The following is a 20075-nucleotide window of genomic DNA, read 5'->3' as shown; positions in this document are numbered from 1 at the left end:
AAGGAAACCCACACAGACATGGGGAGAATGTGCAAACTCCACATAGATAGTCGCTGAGGCTGGAATCAAACCCAGGTCGCTGGTACTATGAGACAGCAGTGCTAACCACTGAGCCACTGTGCTGCCCTATCATATGTTTATTATATGGTAAAGCATACATATGTTCACAGACATGATGTTACAAATGACGATGAATGAAGATTAATTATATTTAATAAACTAAAGAACTGCAGGTGCTGAAAATATGATACAAAAACAAAAATTGCTGGAGCAACTCAGGCCCAGCAGCATCTGTGGAGAGAAAGCAGAGTTAACATATCATGTGCAGTTACCCTTCTTTCAGAACTGTTTACACACACTAATTCCACTTCTAATCTTGCATCACTCTGATTGAAAAGATCCCAGTGATCAACCCTCAAACTTTATTCACAACTTAACTGGGACAATAATGCTGAAAATTGTGCCCGGCTGTTTCTCAAGCCATCACAAAATATATGAATATATAAATCCCAATTATACCACCAAATTAATCAACTTGCCTGACTAAATGCTATTGATTATAAAAGCAATTCACATCAGTTTACATCATTAACACTAAAATAATTACTTATTCTAGCACAGTTATCAATTCTCTTCCTACAAGTTAGGTTTTTCAGTCTACTATGGAACTCAAGCCATTCCCTATCCTTTTAAAAAAAAGTAATACATGTTAAATTGTTACATGTAAACTTCTATTCCCTGTTCCACTGCTCTAAAGCACCCCCCCACAACAAACGCAGTTAAGACAGACCCCCTGGTCCTCACCTACCATCCCACTAGTGTCATCGTCCAATGCATCATCCTTCCGCCAACTCTACCTAGACCCCACTCACATCCTCCCGTCCCTATCCTCTCTGCCTTCCACAAAGATGATTCCCTTTGCCAATCCTTGGTTTGCGCCACTCTCCCCACCAATACCCCTCCCGAACATCGAGGTATCTTCCTCTGTATTCAGAAAAGTTGCAAAACCTGCCAGCACATCACTCCTCTCACCTTCATCCAGGGCCCCAATAATCCTTGCAGGTAAGACAGATGATCACCTGCCTCTTCAACCTAATTTACTATATCCGGTGCTCCCGATGTGGTCTTCTCTACGTCGGAGAGACCAAATGTAAACTAAGGGAACGTTTTGCTGATCATCTCAGCAGGACCTGCAGTGGTCAACTGGACCTCCCAGTCACTGCCCATTTTAATTCCCCTTGCCACTCTCTTTCCAATATGACCACTCTTGGTCTTCTCCATTGCCACAACAAATCAAACCGCACATTGGAGGAGCAACATCTCATCTTCCACTTGGGCAGCCTACAGCCTGAAGAAGCTGAAAATGTGTTGCTGGAAAAGCACAGCAGGTCAGGCAGCATCCAAGGAGCAGGAGAATTGACGTTTCAGGCATGAGCCCTTCTTCAGGAATGAGGAAAGCCTGACCTGCTGCGCTTTTCCAGCAACACATTTTCAGCTCTGATCTCCAGCATCTGCAGTCCTCACTTTTTCACCTACAGCCTGAAGAACCCAACACTCCTCCTCCCCTCCATTTCTCTCGGCCACCTACTAGATTCATTCCTTCCATTAACCAACCAGGTTGTACCCTCTACTTGTCTTCACCTACCCTCACCTCACTACCCTGCTCTCCCCCCAAGCTCCCTTTACCTGCAGCTCCCCTGACACCCACCCCCAGGAGTTCCACCCGAAATATCGACTTCTCCACCTCCTGATGCTGCCTGGCTTGCTGTGTTCTCCCAGCCTCCTGCTTGTCTAACTTCGTGATCTTTAACAATGGTAACGTGACATTGTCTGTGGGGTGATGGCTATTCTTCAATTTGACAGTAAACTTAGGTTCCTTGTTTAAAAATTCTTTCGTCATATTTCTGTCTTTTTCGCTATATGAAGAGTGAGTGGTGAATGCTTTCCATCTAAAGGCTATATATAATTCTCACACTGCAGGCCTTGGCATTTGGTGATTTGTTTTTTGCAAAGTTTAAAGAAAATTTTCTGTCTGCTGCTCACCTGGCACCTACACCTTTTAAACAGGCTGCAGTTGATCAATTAGAAACTGTTGTCAGACAGACTTCTCTTAACTCCAAATTCTCTGTCTTATTGCATCAATAAGCAACATTGTAGAGTAGAATAGCCTTTTATTTGTTATTTCCACCATGTGCAACTGATACAGTAAAAACAAAACGGCTTTCTTCCAGTACCGAGGGTGCTACATTGACACACAAACTACACAATTGTACATGGCATAAAGTGCATAAGAAATGCAAATTATGCAAGTTGTGTGTAACAGAACAATGATGAATAATATACATTTTTCTAGCAGCAATACGAAATAGTTTCAGTTGGGAATGAGCCTGATTACACTGTGTTAAGGAGTCTGATGGCTTGGGGGAAGTAACTGTTGCACAGTTTGGCCATGAGAGACCAAATGCTCTGGTATCTTTTACCAGCTGGCAGGAGGGAGAAGAGTTTGAGTGAGTGGTGTGTAGGCTCTTCCACAGTGCTCTTAGCCTTTCGAATGCAGTGTGTGGAGTAAATTTTGGATTAGTGGTGCTGGAAGAGCATAGCAGTTCAGGCAGCATCCGAGGAGCAGCAAAATTAACGTTTCGGGCAAAAGCCTTCATCAGGAAGGTCCTGATGAAGGGCTTTTGCCCGAAACATCAATTTTGCTGCTCCTCGGATGCTGCCTGACTTGCTGTGCTCTTCCAGCACCACTAATTCAAAATCTGGTTTCCAGCATCTGCAGTCATTGTTTTTACTTAGTACGTGAGGTAAATGTCCATGATGGAGAGAAGAGATCCCAATGATCTTCTCCGCTTTCTTCACTATCCATTGTAGGGTCTTACAATCTGAAATGGTGCAATTGCTGCTCTTGCTTTTATTAATGTGCAAATCCTGCAGTTGTAATATGAAAAGGTGAGTAAATATACCCTGAATAACCTAGACCAGTTTATAGTAACCCTTCTTAGCTCAGGCACGTTACGATAGACAAAGGAGACTGGAGTCTGGGGAAGTTTTAGCGCAACTTTATTGAGTACTTAATTCAAGAAAAACTATCTATCAGACTCCACTCCACTATTTGATTGAACTCCATCAAACTCCATCCATTTATTCAGCAGAGTCTTCAATAAGTAGATCTAAATGTACAACTGGCCTTTGACATGTGCTTTTGCGGATTCACTACACCCCATCCACAGGTCCCTATTACTGTATTTGAACTAGTTGGCTGAAAGGATTGGTAATACCTATTCAATAAGACTGGGATAGACTGTTTGTTAGCCTATGAATGTTGGCTGATGTTTCAGGATCTGCAGTCGTCAATATGGGCTTCCACTGTTATCTGGGGCTGGTTCTCATCTTTGGGTTATCTCACTGAGGTGGTCTCGCTGGAGAAACAGTTGAAGATGCAAAAAGCAAAGAACTGTAGATCCAGACTGTTTTTTTTATCCACCTCTTTATGATCTTCTCAAAGATTCTGCATATTAGCATTGGGCAGAAGCAGACGTTCCAGTAAGTGACTAATTTACATATTTGGAGGTTACAGAAGATGATTTTGAATCTTCAAGAATCAAATGCTCTGGCCTCCTAGGAGCTTGGTGCCACAAAATGTGCATAACATTTTACTAACAAAGCAGGTACACTGGAGGTGTCAACATTGGTTCATTCTGAAACAATGTGGCTGTTAGCACCTGGCCAGGCAGTTACAGGCCTGTCTGGTTTCAACAGGAAGTTGATTATCCAAGGCTTAGCTGCATGAATACTGTCTGTTCCAGCTGTATACTTTGCAAATTGATGTCCAGCCAGGTATTGCTTTTGCTTTTCATGCTATGATCCATACTCACAATTAGATTGCCAATATATCTGTAACAATTCTGGAGGTCATAGGTCATCAGTACACTACTGGTATTTCACTTGCAGCAGTCCAATTCCCATTTCAGCTTCTTGTCCCATAAAAATATAAGAACAAAAGAACTTGAGAAATATGAATAGGAGTAGACCATTTGACACATCAGGCCTGCCCTGCCTTTCAATAAAATTGTGGCTGATCTGATTTCAATGTCCACCATCAAGTGTAGCTTGGCAGCAGCTACTGATTCAGCTGCTCTGGTTCTAAAGGACATATTTGCTAGACCGTGTCTGCGGCAATTGATGAGGGAACCAACAAGAGGGAAAAACATACTTGAATTCATCCTTACCAGTTTACCAGCTGCAAATGCATCTGTCCATGACAGTATTGGTAAGAATGACCACTGCACAGTCCCTGTGGTGACAAAGTCACACCTTCACATTGAGAATAATGTCCATTGTGTTGTGTGCCACTAGCATCATGCTAAGTGTGACAGACATTGAACAGATCTAGCAACTCAAAACAGGGTGCCCCTGAGGCATTGTGGGCCGTCAACAGCAGCAGAATCGTACTCCAGCACAATTTTTAACTTCATGGCCCAGCATATCCCCCATCAACCATTATATCAAGCCAGGGAATCAATCCTAGTTCAATGGAGAATGCAGGAAGGTAGGCCAGAGGCAGCAGTAGGCATACCTGAAGATAAGGTGTTAACCTAGTGAAGTCACTGAACAGGACTACTTGCATGCCAAACTGCATAAGCAGCAAGGGATAGACAGAGCTAAGCGATCCTACAACCAACAGATCAGATCTAAGCTCTGCAGTGCTGCCACATCCAATCGTGAATAGTGGTGGACAATTAAACAACTCACTGGAGGAGGAGACTCCACAAATGTCCCCATACTCAATGATGGTAGAGCTCATCACATCAGTGCAAAAGACCAGGCTGAAGCTTTCGCAGCATTCTCTAGCCAGAAGTGCCGAGTGGATGGTCCATCTTGGCCTCCTCCAGTATCACAGATATTAGTCTTCATCCAATTTGTTCACTCTGTGCAATATCAAGAAATGCTGCAAATGTGTTGCTGGTCAAAGCACAGCAGGTTAGGCAGCATCTCAGGAATAGAGAATTCGACGTTTCGAGCATAAGCCCTTCATCAGGAAGGGCTTATGCTCGAAACGTCGAATTCTCTATTCCTGAGATGCTGCCTAACCTGCTGTGCTTTGACCAGCAACACATTTGCAGCTGTGATCTCCAGCATCTGCAGACCTCATTTTTTACTCCAATATCAAGAAATGGTTGGCTTATAATTCCAGGTCAACATTGTTTGTCCTGATTGGAATGCCCTCAAAACTTGAGGTTCCCACCCTTCTGCATATCTATACTTCTTGATTTCACCCTACTAGCTCTCTGGTCTCTTTTGCCTGCAGCAAGTCAAACATGGTTCTGACCTGATAGTTGAACATTAAGGGTGCCATCCAAGTGATGCCACCCCTTGTGAAACCTATAAAGCCTCCTTTCAGGTTTGTACAAATCTCTTCACCTGGTTATTTATCAAAAGGTGATATAGAGCTAATTACATATTTCTGAGTTTTGATTTTCCAGGTATTCCTCAAATTCTTATGCCATAAACTGTAGACCATTGTCACGACTTGTTCAGGTTTCCCAAACCTGGCAAATATTTCATTCAGTTGGTCTATTGTTGCTTCTGCTGATATTGACCTCTTGACTGCCACCTTGCCCACATGAAGTGGACATCCAAGACGTCAAGTAGCATGATTTTCTCTGCCTATCTCACAAAATCAGTGTGTATCTACTGCCATGCTGTTTGAGGTCATTCCCATGGATGAAGGGGTGATAATGCTGGTGCACCTCTTAAAAATATTTGCATGATCCTACTTTCTCCTCTATCTGGCAGTCCACATTTGGCCACTAAAAGTAACTGTTGGCTTTTTCCTTTATACCAATCCAGGGTGCTCTTGTTCCAGCATCATTCCTGTTAATGGGGTAGGAATAACAACTCTCATCCCCCACGTTAAACACCCTTCTGAGATGGATAAATCCCGACTCCTGCACAGGTAAGGGTCTAGTTCTGGGCTGTTTCCATGACTGGTCCTCTCTCGCATGACTAAATCAACCACTTGACTCCAAACTAGGTCTTTCTGAACAGCATTTTACATCTGATGCCCTGACATCCTGGGAAAATTAGATGATTTGCAGGTTCCAGTCTGGGACATCTTTATTCCTTGGTGGTGGCAGCCTTGACAGGACATCTGCATTGCCATGCTTCACGACTGTGGTATTTGATCTTCTGTGAGTAGACTGATACAGCCAATTCCCATCTGTACCCATATGCTGCTGCCATTGATGGTATGCCTGTATTTGGGCCAAAAATGGAGGCTGTAGGTCTGTGGGTGGTCAGTAGCACGATGTGACTGCTATAAAGAAAATGGTGAACTTCTTAATGCCAATCACAATGCTCAATCCTTTCTTTTTGATTTAAGCACAATCCTCTTCCATGTTTGTTGGTGACCTTGATGTGAATGCGATGGGCCTTTTGTCTCCATTCTGTCAGATGTACAACATTACAGTGCCAATCCTATAAGGCAAGGCATCACACCCTAACTGTAGTGGCAACTTCTATTTGAAATGTGTTAACATTTTTAAGGCTTGTTTCACCTTCTGATGAGCTGCCTGATCATTCTGGATCCATTTCCATAGCTGCCCCGCTCCCAGCATCCAATGCAGCGGTTTTAGCATGGTTGTCAGGGATCAGTCACAAACATGCCATAGTAATTTACAAGTCTCAAGAACAATCTGGGTTGAGGCACATTCTCTGGTTTACTGGCCTTCATGATGGCCTCCATTTTGGGTGCCTTGTGCAGTCCCTCACCATCAATTTCATGGCTCAAGTATTCTAAGCAGTCTTTAAAAAACTTGCATTTCTGTTTTTACGTTGCAGATCATGTTCCTGCAAATTTTTTAGGGTTCCTTCTAAATTTTGAAAATGCTCCACTTCAGAGGATCCAGCAGTCAAAATAACATCCAGATAACCTTGATATTAATATTTGATTGATGGTCCTCTGGAGCAGAGCTAGCACTGTTGTGGTGCCCAAAGAAAGCCACTTGTCATGGAACAGTCTCCTGTGTGCTACTGTTGTCAGCAGCAGCTGAGACTCTTTTGTAACCCTCATCTGTAAGTAGGCCTGTGGCAGATTCATTTTTGAAAAATTTCTTTCCCCCTGCCAATCCACTGAATAGATTTTCTATAAGTGGAAGAGATATTGATCCGCACTCAGGGCTGGGTTGATTGTGACCTTAAAATGACCAGAAATCCTCACCAGACCATCTGCTTTTAAGACTGGAATGATACAAATGACCTATCCACTGGAGGGTAATGGTTCCAACACTCCCAGATTTACCAGCCGTTCCAGTTCTGCTACGCTTTAGGCTGGATGACTTTCAGGCTCCTAGGATGAGTCCGTGGCTTCAGCTGTAATTTAGTTTCCACTCTTTCAGTTCCCTCAGGGTTCCTTTGAAGACATCTTTGTACTTGTCCAGGATTTCTTGCTAACTCGTGTTTAAGTCTGTTAGCCAATTAACCATGCCCTAATTCAACCTTTTATTTTTGTAATCAGAGGTGTCCAAATAATGCAGTTATTCTCCTTTTACTACATAAAATGGCAATTCTTCACACTGGTCTCTTAACTGTACTTTCACCAGTATGCATATAGCTCTTCAGAGCCAACATCTGTCCATGTCGAAAGTGTGCTCTGGGGATGCCTTATGGCCTCCTTCTTTAGAGACCGCAATTTCCCTTCCCACGTGGTTAAAGATGCCCTCCAACACATCTCGTCCACATCCCGCACCTCTGCCCTCAGACCACACCCCTCCAACCGTAACAAGGACAGAACGCCCCTGGTGCTCACTTTCCACCCTACCAACCTTCGCATAAACCAAATCATCCACCGACATTTCCGCCACCTCCAAAAAGACCCCACCACCAGGGATATATTTCCCTCCCCACCCCTTTCCGCCTTCCACAAAGACAGTTCCCTCCGTGACTACCTGGTCAGGTCCATGCCCCCCTACGACCCATCCTCCCATCCTGGCACTTTCCCCTGCCACCACAGGAACTGTAAAACCTGTGCCCATACCTCCTCCCTCACCTCTATCCAAGGCCCTAAAGGAGCCTTCCACATCCATCAAAGTTTTACCTGCACATCCATTTATTGTATCCGTTGCTCCCGATGCGGTCTCCTCTACATTGGGGAGACTGGGCGCCTCCTAGCAGAGCTCTTTAGGGAACATTTCCGAGATACCTGCACCAATCAACCACACCGCCCCGTGGCCCAACATTTCAACTCCCCCTCCCACTCTGCCGAGGACATGGAGTTCCTGGGCCTCCTTCACCACCGCTCCCTCACCACCAGACGCCTGGAGGAAGAACGCCTCATCTTCCGCCTCGGAACACTTCAACCCCAGGGCATCAATGTGGACTTCAACAGCTTCCTCATTTCCCCTTCCCCACCTCATCCTAGTTTCAAACTTCCAGTTCAGCACTGTCCCCATGACTTGTCCGGACTTGTCCGACCTGCCTATCTTCTTTTCCACCTATCCACTCCACCCTCTCCTCCCTGACCAATCATCTTCATCTCCCCCCCCACTCACCCATTGTACTTTATGCTACTCTCTCGCCACCCCACCCTCCTCTAGCTTATCTCTCCATGCTTCCAGCTCACTGCCTTTATTCCTGATGAAGGGCTTTTGCCCGAAACGTCGATTTCACTGCTCGTTGGATGCTGCCTAAACTGCTGTGCTCTTCCAGCACCACTGATCCAGAATCTGGTTTCCAGCATCTGCAGTCATTGTTTTTACCTTAGTGGTAGTGCCTTCAATCTCTACCTTTAGATTGATTCTGGAATCAGAGACACTGCTCCATCCATATCCATGTCCATTTTTAGTCTTCCCCTCTACATTGGGTAGAATCCAGAAACGATCAGCTTCACCCTGCACCACCAATATTGTTAACTAAAACTGCTGTATCTGGGCCTTCTGCTTCTTCTGCAGATGTAGCTGACTTTCTGTCTACTGACATGTACTTTATGTTTGTCCTTAGAATTTTTTCTGACTATCCTACCCTTGTTTAGGTTGTACCTGACAATTTCTGGTAATATGACCCACTCGCTTCTACCTGCGAGATTGGGCTTTTCAAGTGCAGCACGATAACTCCTTGTGGCCATTCTTGCTACATCAGCGGCATTCAATGATTTGGTACTGCATTCTACTGAGTTTACACTACTTGATGCACCCGCACGTCATTAGCCGACTGCATCGCTTTGCTGGGGGTAGCAATTTCAAAAGCTGCCTTAGTTTATGTATCACCCTATTAGTTGCTTACGATGGTTGGATTTGTGTCAGAGGCCACAAAGCAAATGGTCCTACAAGGTTTCTTGGAGGAACCCTTTGAATTTGCAATGGTCCTCTCACCCCTTTTAGGCAGCCATGAATTGGGCGATGGATACTGCTTCATGCTGTGCCCGTTTATAAAAACAAAAATCTTTGATAATCATCAGCAGTTTGGCTGCAAAATGATTTTTTAATTCTTCACGCAACTCTTGCATTGTCTTCCCTGCAGGTTTCTCAGGTTGCACCAGACTGCTTAGAATCACAAAGACTTACTCCCAATAGTACAAAGAAAACTGGTGCCATGATGACCTCAGGCACTTCGTTTGCCTTTAACAATGAATTAAAGTGTTCTGTGTATAGAGTCCAGCTTCTGCCGCCGGAATCCAGTGGGTATTTGCAGTCAGCTTCCACCTCAGCTGCTTACTCACCAGTTATACAAGTGCACCATTCCTTCTTGGTGTTGCCTGAAGCCAGAGTTTGCTCACTACCAATCTCCACACAACTTTGTTAGTTCCCAAGTGTGTACTCTTCTTCAGCTGTTGGCTTGAGTACCCTCTCAATTGCTGCCCTCAAACAGCTCCCTGGTGAGTACCTTCTCTCCTGGTGTGGACCATGACCAGAGTCCCCTCGTGACTGCTTCTCTTGACGTTAACTCCTTAATCCCATGCCATTTCCAAAGTCTGGCAACATCTCCTCCATCCAAAAAGAAAGGTGTTTGCAATTTGTTCACGCGCTGGATCCTATCTTGGTTGCCAGTTGTTAAGTTCCTTTGGAACCAGGAATTATATGCCAGGTAGACAAATAAATCTGAACAGGAACATTCTTTGGTGATGCTCACACCTCCATGGCCAGTTCTAGAACGGACATAAGTTCTACCCCTCTGGGGCACCTGACTAGTTCTCTAAAAGGGGAAGTACATACATAATAATATCTCAATATTTACCCTGTCAAGCCACTTAAGAAGCTAGTACATTTCAATAAAATTGTCACTCATTCTTTTAAACTGAGTAAAGGCCTAACCTATTTACCTGTTCTTGATAAGTTAACCTCCATCTCCTAAGAATCTACCCAGGAATCTCTTTTGATCTACCTCCAATGTGATATATCCTTTCCTAAATATGGGGACCAATACTGTACTTTGTACTGCAAGTGCAGTTTCATCCATATGTATTATATGACATTAAGGAAGAGTATGATTTTGAAGTATTACCTCAGTAGTACCAATATGTGAACCTTATAAGGAAGTATTTTTGTCTTAAAGATATTTCAAAATAAACACAGTCTAGCCTACTGTAATTTTCACAACTTTACATTCCAAGTGGGATGAAACCGATCATATCCCTCGAGACCATAAAAGACACCTATCTTCTATTATTTCACAGCAGCTGGAAACTTTTTGATGTCTCATCTCAAGGATTTGAAATGTTCTTATCTATTTTCGAACAATACCTGCCACAGACATGAACTAATAATGTTGCTCTGGAATAAACAAATAAGCAGGGAACTTTGAGGGGTTGAAGGAGAGATTAGAAGAATGTGGTATTGATAGCTGTCCCAAAATGGTGTTCCTGGTTCTACAGAAGTGATCAACCTTTTAAGAAATTTTACTGTCAACAGTGTTACGACAATGGGTAAACCACTTTGCTAATTTATAAACCAGCAACACCTACTGTAATCTGTTAAAATACGAGAGGCAAAGTTCTATCCCAGATGTAAATATTTAAAGTAAAAATTAACAACTTTATTCTTTAAGTCTAACAGAGAATATTAACTAACAATTATTTACAACTCCTTTCTCTTAAACCTATCTTTTACCTCCTACTCTACAATACTTGTCCGATAAAAATTCCTGATTACGATTTATGAAAAAAAATTACATTTCAAAACCAGTCACCTTTGCCAAATCTCCTTTGTAGATTCTCTACAGGTTGGTTGTGATATTGTGCTGCGTAGACTTCTTCCACAGTTAGGTACCTCTCAGAGCTCTTAAACTACATCTGTTGGCCTATGGCACTTCTCCCCCTAATTGTTCAAAATATCCAGTTTCGTACCCTAAAACCTTGGATCATTTCATTGGTTTGATGTCAACAAAATACAAAATTCAATTTTCATTGGAGTTTGGTATCTTGGGACATAATTTAAACTAATTAGCCAAATTTGAATTTGTTTTTGTCTCATGGCAACCCAGCTACACTGTGTCAACCATGTGTTACATTGTTATCTTGTTCAGAACACTTTGTGCTGTGTCAGGCAGTTTTGCTAGCTTTTCAACTCTCTTAAAGGTACAGTACTTCTACACCTTCATAACAATAGAGATGTTTTAAAATGTGGATATCTACCCCATAGAACTACATCTAAAAGAATAAATGAAAAGCTGAAACACCAATTTTAATTCATCCCCTTGAGATAAGTCAACAAACTGCTAGCTTTATAGTCCTTTGTTTTAACGTTTTCATGAACAGTCAATGCTCAGTGAGCCTCACCTTTTGCACTGCATACTTGTATGTAATACAGGCCCAGTTGAATGTGTGTAACCTTATGGTGTTGTATTACATAATCTGTCTCAGCTTGAGCATAGGAGAGAGTGAGGACTGCAGATGCTGGAGACCAGAGTTGAAAAGTGTGGTGTTAGAAAAACACAGCAGGCCAGGCAGCATCCGAGGAGCAGGAGAAACAACGTTTCCGGCATAAGCCCTTCTTCATGAATGAGGCTGGTGTGCCAAGCGGGCTGAGATAAAAGGTAGAGGGGAGGGAATTTGGGGTAGGGACGCTGGGAATACGATAAGTGGAAGGAGGTGAGGGTGATAGGCCAGAGAGGGGGTGGGGGCGGAGAGGCGGGGAAGAAGATTGCAAGTCAAGAGGGCGGTGCTGAATCCGGGGGTTGGGACTAAGATAAGGTGGGGGGAGGGGAAATGAGGAAGCTGGAGAAATCTACATTCATCCCGTATGGTTGGAGGGTTCCTAGGCAGAAGATGAGGTGCTCTTACTCCAGGCGCCGTGTGGTCAGAGTCTGGCGATGGAGGAGGCCAAGGACCTGCATGTCCTTGGCAGAGTGGGAGGGGGAGTTAAAGTGTTCATTCATGGGGCGGTTGGGTTGGTTGGTGCGGGTGTCCCAGAGGTGTACCCTGAAACGTTCCACAAGTAGGTAGCCTGTCTCCCCAATGTAGAGAAGATCACATCAGGTGCAGCGGATACAGTAAATGATGTGTGTGGAGTTGCAGGTGAATTTGCGACGGATATGGAAGGATCCATTGGAGCCTTGGAGGGAGGTGTGGGCGCAAGTTTTGCACTTCTTGCGGTTGCAGGGGAAGGTGCCAGGAGTGGAGGTTGGGTTGGTGGGGAGTGTGGACCTGACAAGGGAGTCGCAGAGGGAGTGATCTCTCCGGAACGCTGATGGGGTGGGGAGGGAAATATATCCCTGGTGTGGGGTCTGTTTGGAGGTGGTGGAAATGATGGAGGATGATACAATATATCTGGAGGTTGGTGGGGTGGAATGTGAGGACCAGTGGGGTTCTGTCCTGGCGGCGATTGGAGGGGTGGGGTTCAAGGGCGGATATGCGGGAAGTGGAGGAGATGCGGTGGAGAGCATCGTCGACCACCTCAGAGGGGAAATTGCGGTCTTTGAAGAAGGAGGCCATTTGGGTTGTTTGGTAGTGGAATTGGTCCTCCTGGGAGCAGATGCGGCAGAGGCGAAGGAATTGGAATATGGGATGGCGTTTTTACAGGGAGCAGGGTGGGAGGAGGTGTAATCTAGGTAGCTGTGGGAGTCGGTCGGTTAGTAGTAAATGTCTGTGTTGAGTCGGTTGCTCGAGATAGAAATGACGAGGTCTAGGAAGACGAGGGAGGAGTCTGAGACGGTCCAGGTAAATTTGAGGTCGGGATATGGTCTCCTCTACATTGGGGAGACAGGCCGCCTACTTGCGGAATGTTTCAGGGAACACCTCTGGAACACCCGCACCAACCAACCCAACCGCCCCATGGCTGAACACTTTAACTCCCCCTCCCATTCCGCCAAGGACATGCAGGTCCTTGGCCTCCTCCATCGCCAGACCCTGACCACATGACACCGGGAGGAAGAGCGCCTCATCTTCCGCCTAGGAGCCCTCCAATTACACGGGATGAATGTAGATTTCTCCAGCTTCCTCATTTCCCCTCCCCCCACCTTATCTCAGTCCCAACCCCCCCGATTCAGCACCGCCCTCTTGACTTGCAATCTTCTTCCCGAATTCTCCGTCCCCACCCCCTCTCCAGCCTATCACCCTCACCCTCACCTCCTTCCACCGATCATATTTCCAGTGCCACTCCCCCAAATTCCCTTCCCCCTACCTTTTATCAAAGCCCGCTTGGCACACCAGCCTCATTCCGGAACAAGGACCTATGCCCGAAACATCGATTCTCCTGCTCATCGGATGCTGCCTGGCCTGCTGTGTTTTTCCAGCTCCACATTTTTCAATTCAGCTTGAGCACAGAGCAGTTTTTGTTTATAAAATTGTTCATTATTTAACCTAAGAAACCTATCAGATTGAAATTTTCATAGCCTCAAAAAGCAATTATGAACTTGTACAGAATTGACTATATACTTCTTCTCTAAATTCTGAAGCCAAACTGTGATGGTCTAAGTAAGAATGGGAAAATTCATCCCTCCTTACCAGGTACTAACAAAATAGAGTGAGGATCTGTGCCAAAGCAAGGATTTAGCAAGCATTGCTCATGATCTCACAAACGAAAAAGGAGAATAAGTAGCTCAGGAATGCTCAACTATTCTTTCATCATCTTTACTGTGCCCTTTTCTTACACTGTTTCCTTTAACATCAGCACAATTTTTGTCTTGTCGGTTTTGGTCTCTGAGTCATGAAGGTACTGATGCTTGGATCTCTGGTTAAAGCTGTCCTATTCTTTGAAAAGATAGCAGATGAGAGACTGAATATGGTACTACACAATAATTTAGACACTCACAATTGCTCTGTTATTGTGTACGTACAAGCAGGCATATGCAACTCGGTAAATATGATGAGTCATGTATAATTTGGTTTGACTGGGCATCATTTGTAAAGGGTTAAGTTGAAAGCAGAGAAGTTGTATTAAGCATTTGTAGAACATTTAGTTAGGTCACAATTCATGTGAAGTGCATTGTTTTGGTTTCTATATTATGAAAAGGACACACTGGAGAAGCATTGGAAGGATTTGCAAAAATGATATTAAAGCTGAAAGATGTTTTTTTAACAGGAATACTAAGAGAATTAAGCATTTTGTTCTCTTAAAAATGATAAGATGGAGGATGACTTGATTATGGAAAGCTGTCATAGGATAAGCATGTAGCAGATATTTCTACTTGTTGGACAGTCCAAACCATAGGCCAGAAAAGGGAAATAGTCAATATTGATACATTTAACAGGAAATTCAGGATAAACATCTTTAGTGGTTAGAATTTTGTAAGGATTTTATTTTTAGGTTTCTTTTATTTTCGATTGTGGACTGAAATAGAATAAGGAATGTTTTAAAACCAAACAGTAGAGAAAGAAATGCTACACTTTTGAAAATGAATGACTGGAACTCATTGTGAGTTGTGTTTATATTCTTTCCTTTGCAAGGGAAGATAAAGTAAGTTAGCACAGCATTGGAGGGTGGATGTGTGTGACTGAGCAGAGAGTGATTTGACTGATAGCAGGTAGCTGATCTGTTTGTGAAACTGTGACCAGTTGTGGATACCTGAATTCATCAGCTTGATAACAGCTGTCTGTTTTCTGTGTAGGTGACAACTTTGGGTTTTACAATAGAGGGTGAAAAACCTACAGACTGTTGGATGAGCAGGTTCTGTGTCTGTTTCCTCTGCACTAAAAATGCCTGAAGGAAAGCCTAATATTTTATCTTATTAGCTGCTCTGATTTATTGCCTTCATCCAGAAACGCAGAGACTTTTTAAAATTAGTATAATTAGCCTCTTGTCAAGAAATGAAAGAACTTGGAGAAGATTGAAGAACAGAAGACTTGGGGAGAAAAAGAAATATCAGTCTATTGAGTGTCATTATATTGTATTTTTTCCCCAGTTTTCTCTTTTCCCTACACTCATTACACCAATGTTTTCTTGTTTGTCTGTCTGTACCTATAGGTGTGTATGGATTTAAAACAACTATAGGATTTAACTCAAACAGCAGTTATGTATTTAGTTCATGGTTTTGTTTACATGTGGCTATAACCTATGTATATGTTATAAGCAGTAGTTTTGATTTAGTATGGTAATCCGTTCAGTACTTTCTATTCCATCAGATAGGTAAATTGCAGACTTTGTTTAAGTCTTTAACTTTGATTCTCAACCACTACTGGATCGGCATTAATGTACTTACGTAGGTCATAGCAATGTGGAACTGGCTACCACAGATAGGTGACAATTGCAGATAATTTAACATGAACCAAGATGAATTAAATACAATGTGTTGATGCATTTAGCTGAAATAAGAGACAATTCATAAAGAGCTGCTGTCAACTAATGAGCCAAATAGTCTTTTTTTTTGCTGTGTTCCTCTATGGGATGTGACAGCTGCATTTTGTTGTCTGTTCATTATTGCCCTTATTTCTGTATAAGATGTTATTTGTGTTATCTCCTCTTCACTTATCATCACAAAGTTACCTTTAGTCTTTTTTATTCAATCACAGGATGAGGGCCTTGATGGCTAGGCCAGCATGCATTGCCCATTCCTAATTGCCCAGTTAAGAGTCAACCACATTGCTGTGGATCTGGAGTCACATGTAAGCCAGACCAGGTAAGATGGCAATTTCCCTCCCTAAAGGATATTAGTGAACCAATTTTTTTTTCTCTGACAAATGGCAATGGATTCGTGGTCATCATTAGACTCTTAATTCCACTTTTTTTTCTTGAATTCAAAACTTACTGAACAGTCCACACTCCTGTTTAAAACCTTATTTGATTAGAAAATCTATCACAGAATATTTCAGGTAGGGAGGAGGGAAGAAATTTACAATAAACTGAAATCTTTTGGCTGTCAACCATAAGTTCATAACAGGGTCTTAAAGGATGACTGAAGCAAATTGGTAAACACATTGATGCTTAACCTTAGGTTGCGTGGTTATTCAAAAGACTTCAGTTTTCCATTAAACTCAAATTTGGCCAATCAACTAAAATTCTGATCATTTACCTCAGCAGTAACTTCAAACGTGAAAGCAGGACATGTTGACAAATGGATGCAGAACCCTTTCTGGGCAATAGGTACCACTTTGTTACTGGATTGCTGAACAGTCCTGTGATTACAGTGAGCAAGATGGTCAGTGACAACTCCAGCATCCAAGCAGTGCAGCTATTTTTTGAAATGTGTAAATTTGTACAGTAATAGTCAAATTTCACAGGATGTACTGTTTCATGAAATTACCCATGGTGAATTTGCTGAAGTTTTATGTAATAAGTGCTGTGTAAGTGACATTGATATAATATCGGCTTGGGTATCTGGAGTCACTGTGCTCTTTTGTTGACCACTGGAGTCTGCTTTAAGTCTTATTATGTAGCTTGTCTCAAGATGATATAAAAATTGCCCAAGTATTTGGGTGAAAGATCAAATGGCATTGACTCTCCAGTTATACGACTATACCTCCCACTCCGTAAAATAAAAGATCAACTGAGCTACAGATCCAGAAAGACCTGCTGGGATTGCAGTGAAAGTTTTAATCCTTTTTAGACACTTTCTTTCTAAAGGAAAATGCTTTAGAAGTATTGTCTTTGAAAGGATTTAATTTTGTATATGGGGGCTGCTCATTTCACTGAGAATTTCAATCAGAAATTGAATATATAACCTTTAGTTGTGGAGGGTTGTGGAGACAGTTTGGCTCTGGTGTAGCAATCTGATAGTGGTTGGATTGGGAAATTTTGCTTCAATGTATATCCCAATCCCACACTGTAATGGGAGCATCAACTTGACTGGTTCACCAGGTTGAAGAATTAGTTGCCTGAATAATTGAAACAGCGACAGGATCATAATGATGAGGGAGAATCCTTTTCAATTTAGCCTGTGGGTACACAGCCATGTAGGTGGGGCAAGGTTTCAAAGATAATGGTGTCCTGTCCACCTGGTCCACCATAATTGGTAGGCCAATTCTAGACAACCACATTAGTCCTGATGCAGTGAGGTTCTGCAGCTCAATTGGAAATTCCTTTGACCACCAATTTCAATCCTTAATTAGGCTTTAGATTGACTAAACATTACTTCAGCTGCTTCTGAGATGAATGTTCCAGGTCCTATTCAGCCTTCCAGAAACTGGTTGAGGAGCAGAATGGTGCTACAAAACAGTGGTGGCTTGAAATTATTTTTTTGCCTGTTTGAGTTCCCACTTTCATACGAACAATTATTTTTGGAGACAGAAACAGAGTTAACAGAGTGGGTGGCACGGTGGCAGTGAGCAGCATGGTGGCTCAGTGGTTAGCACTGCTGCCTCACAGTGTTAGAGACCCGGGTTCAATTCCCGCCTCAGGCAACTGTCTGTGAGGAGTTTGCACATTCTCCCCTCGTCTGCATGGGTTTCCTCCGGGTGCTCCGGTTTCTTCCCACAGTTCAAAAATATGCAGGTTACGTAAATTTGGCCATGCTAAATTGCCCGTGGTGTTAGGAGAATGAGTCTGGGTGCATTGCTGTTCAGAGGGTCGGTGTGGACTTGTTGGGCCGAAGGTCGTGTTTCCACACTGTAAGTAATCTAATCTATACTAACTAAACTTCTTTTTTATTGGTTTCATTTTCTCTTTGGCAGCCGATCATGATTTTTGCCATTTGCATCAATTCGTTCCTTTACTTCTCTCCCCATTCTTTATTATCTTGTACCATTAGTCATTTTGTTATTGAATCTCTCATGCCTCTTAACTTATCGTAGATCTTCTCTTGCAGCTTTTCCCAACACTCTCCCATCACTGAGACTACTTGTTTTAAAGCCTTTTGCATCTCCAATATTCCCCTTTATGATGCAAGGCCATTGACCTGAAATGCTAACTGTTTTTCGCTTTCCACAGATGCTGCAAATCTGGCAAATATTTCCAGAATTTTCTGCTTTAATTTCGTATTTCCAGTATGTTTGGTGTTTTTGCCTTTGCAGTGTTTCCACTAAGAAAGTAAACAGAGGTTCTGTATGTCTGCTTGCTGTTCATGAACAGTCTTCTGATGTTAAGGTTAAAATAATCAATTCAACCAACACCACCAAATACAAAATGATAGATCAATGCTTTGTATTTGCTTTTGGAATTTCTTTGTGCTTCAAGGCTAATTCATGATTTGAGATGTGCTTTAGAATGTCCTTAGGTCAGACAGAAGTTTATTCATTTGTACTTTTGCTTATCAAGAACATGCATCTTGAGCAATTCTTTTATCCTCTTGATGATTTCTTTGATGATTAGACTATTATATCTATTGCTACGATAAATAAAACGTTTTCCCATTCCTTCCCCTCAAGCTATCATCTGCCTGATCTCCTTTTGAAGACTGTCATTCGTCTGTTGAATTTGAAAAAGAAATTTGGTTGTGGAGGGCATTTAATTTATTTACTTGTCTGACAAGGAAAGGAGAATAACACGAGTAAATTGAAGACTCAAGAAAGCAATAAACCTAAGCTGGAAATGAGAGGGTGCAAATTGCAGCAATATATTGGAGTAATTGTTTAGGCTTCTTGGACAGGATTGCTATTACAGCCATGTTAATAATACCAGTAAATCAAGTACAAAACCTGTGTTCGTGTCCTGGTAAATGCAACTCAGCTAGAATGTGGAAATCCTTTATTATGGTAATTGAGTGAAATGTTAAAGTTATCGTCTGGTATTATACAGTATAAAATGTCATATGATAAATTAATTCATGATCATTAACATTTCTGTAAAGCCACAACCAATGTTGGTGTTTGTTCCCTGCTTTGCCTTGTATGCTGCAAATAAGATTAACTAGCCTCAACCTGAAAATATGAAATGCTGCAAAGCTGAGAGAATGCAACATGTCTCGGTCATTCCACTTGGGGAAATGTTATGTTGTTATATTACTTGGAAAAAAATTAAGAGCTATATTATATCTGTATGTAAACATGAATTACTCTGGATGCTACATCATTCACGACAGCGCTATAGTTTGCAATTGAATTAATCATGTGTCAGCTTGATGTCAGCTGTGGTACTTGTTTCTGAAAATGTGATTATTTCTAACTTTGGGTACACAAGGCTGCATATGATTTCATTTACTGTTATATATGGTATCATTTTGCTCTCTGCGTGGGATAACTATATTTTTAGAATCAATGAAGCTTTTCTGTGATTGTACTTCAACTTAAAAATGTAGAAAACATATTCATTCTGTTCCATTTTGTAAATGGATCATTAAGTAAATGTGAGCAACCTTATACAATGTTATTTGGAAAATGGATACAATACTCTAAAATCAGATGTTTATTTTAATGGACAGATATAGCTGATATAATCTTAATTGACAACAAAGTTATTCATTTGCAAACTTGTTGATTTCCTTGCTTTCAACTTGTTTGGAGATGTTAGCTCTCACCTTTTGAAGCAGGTGGGACTTGAACTCAGATCTCCTGGCTCAGAAATAGGGACACTACTACTGTGGACAAAATAAGGACTGCAGATGCTAGAGATCAGAGTCGAAGAGTGTGGTGCTGGAAAAGCATGGTCGGTCAGACAGCATCTGAGGAGAGTCAACTTTTCGAGCATACGCTCTTCATCAAGAATGAAGGGTGGCCCAAGGGGGCTGAGAGGTAAATGGGATAGCGGTGAGGCTTGAAAGTTGGGAATGCAACA

General features: G+C 42.4%; 1 protein-coding gene across 4 annotated transcripts in view; it reads left to right on the top strand.

Annotated features, from left to right (window-relative positions):
• disp3 (dispatched RND transporter family member 3) overlaps positions 1–20075 on the top strand; it is a 501842-nt gene that overhangs the window by 22969 nt on the left and 458798 nt on the right. For 3 of the 4 annotated variants that reach the window (XM_060852437.1, XM_060852434.1, XM_060852438.1), the window contains exons 2-3: positions 5851–5956; positions 15941–16047. The gene's annotated coding sequence lies outside the window, so the exon portion shown is untranslated. The remainder of the gene's footprint in view (positions 1–5850; positions 5957–15940; positions 16048–20075) is intronic. The other variant, XM_060852435.1, reaches the window with a different exon arrangement.

The sequence above is a fragment of the Hemiscyllium ocellatum genome, chromosome 37, assembly GCF_020745735.1.
Source record: "Hemiscyllium ocellatum isolate sHemOce1 chromosome 37, sHemOce1.pat.X.cur, whole genome shotgun sequence".
NCBI classification, from domain to species: Eukaryota; Metazoa; Chordata; class Chondrichthyes; order Orectolobiformes; family Hemiscylliidae; genus Hemiscyllium; species Hemiscyllium ocellatum.
Note: the sequence above shows the minus strand (reverse complement) of the source record. Positions and strands in the feature narration are given on the sequence as shown.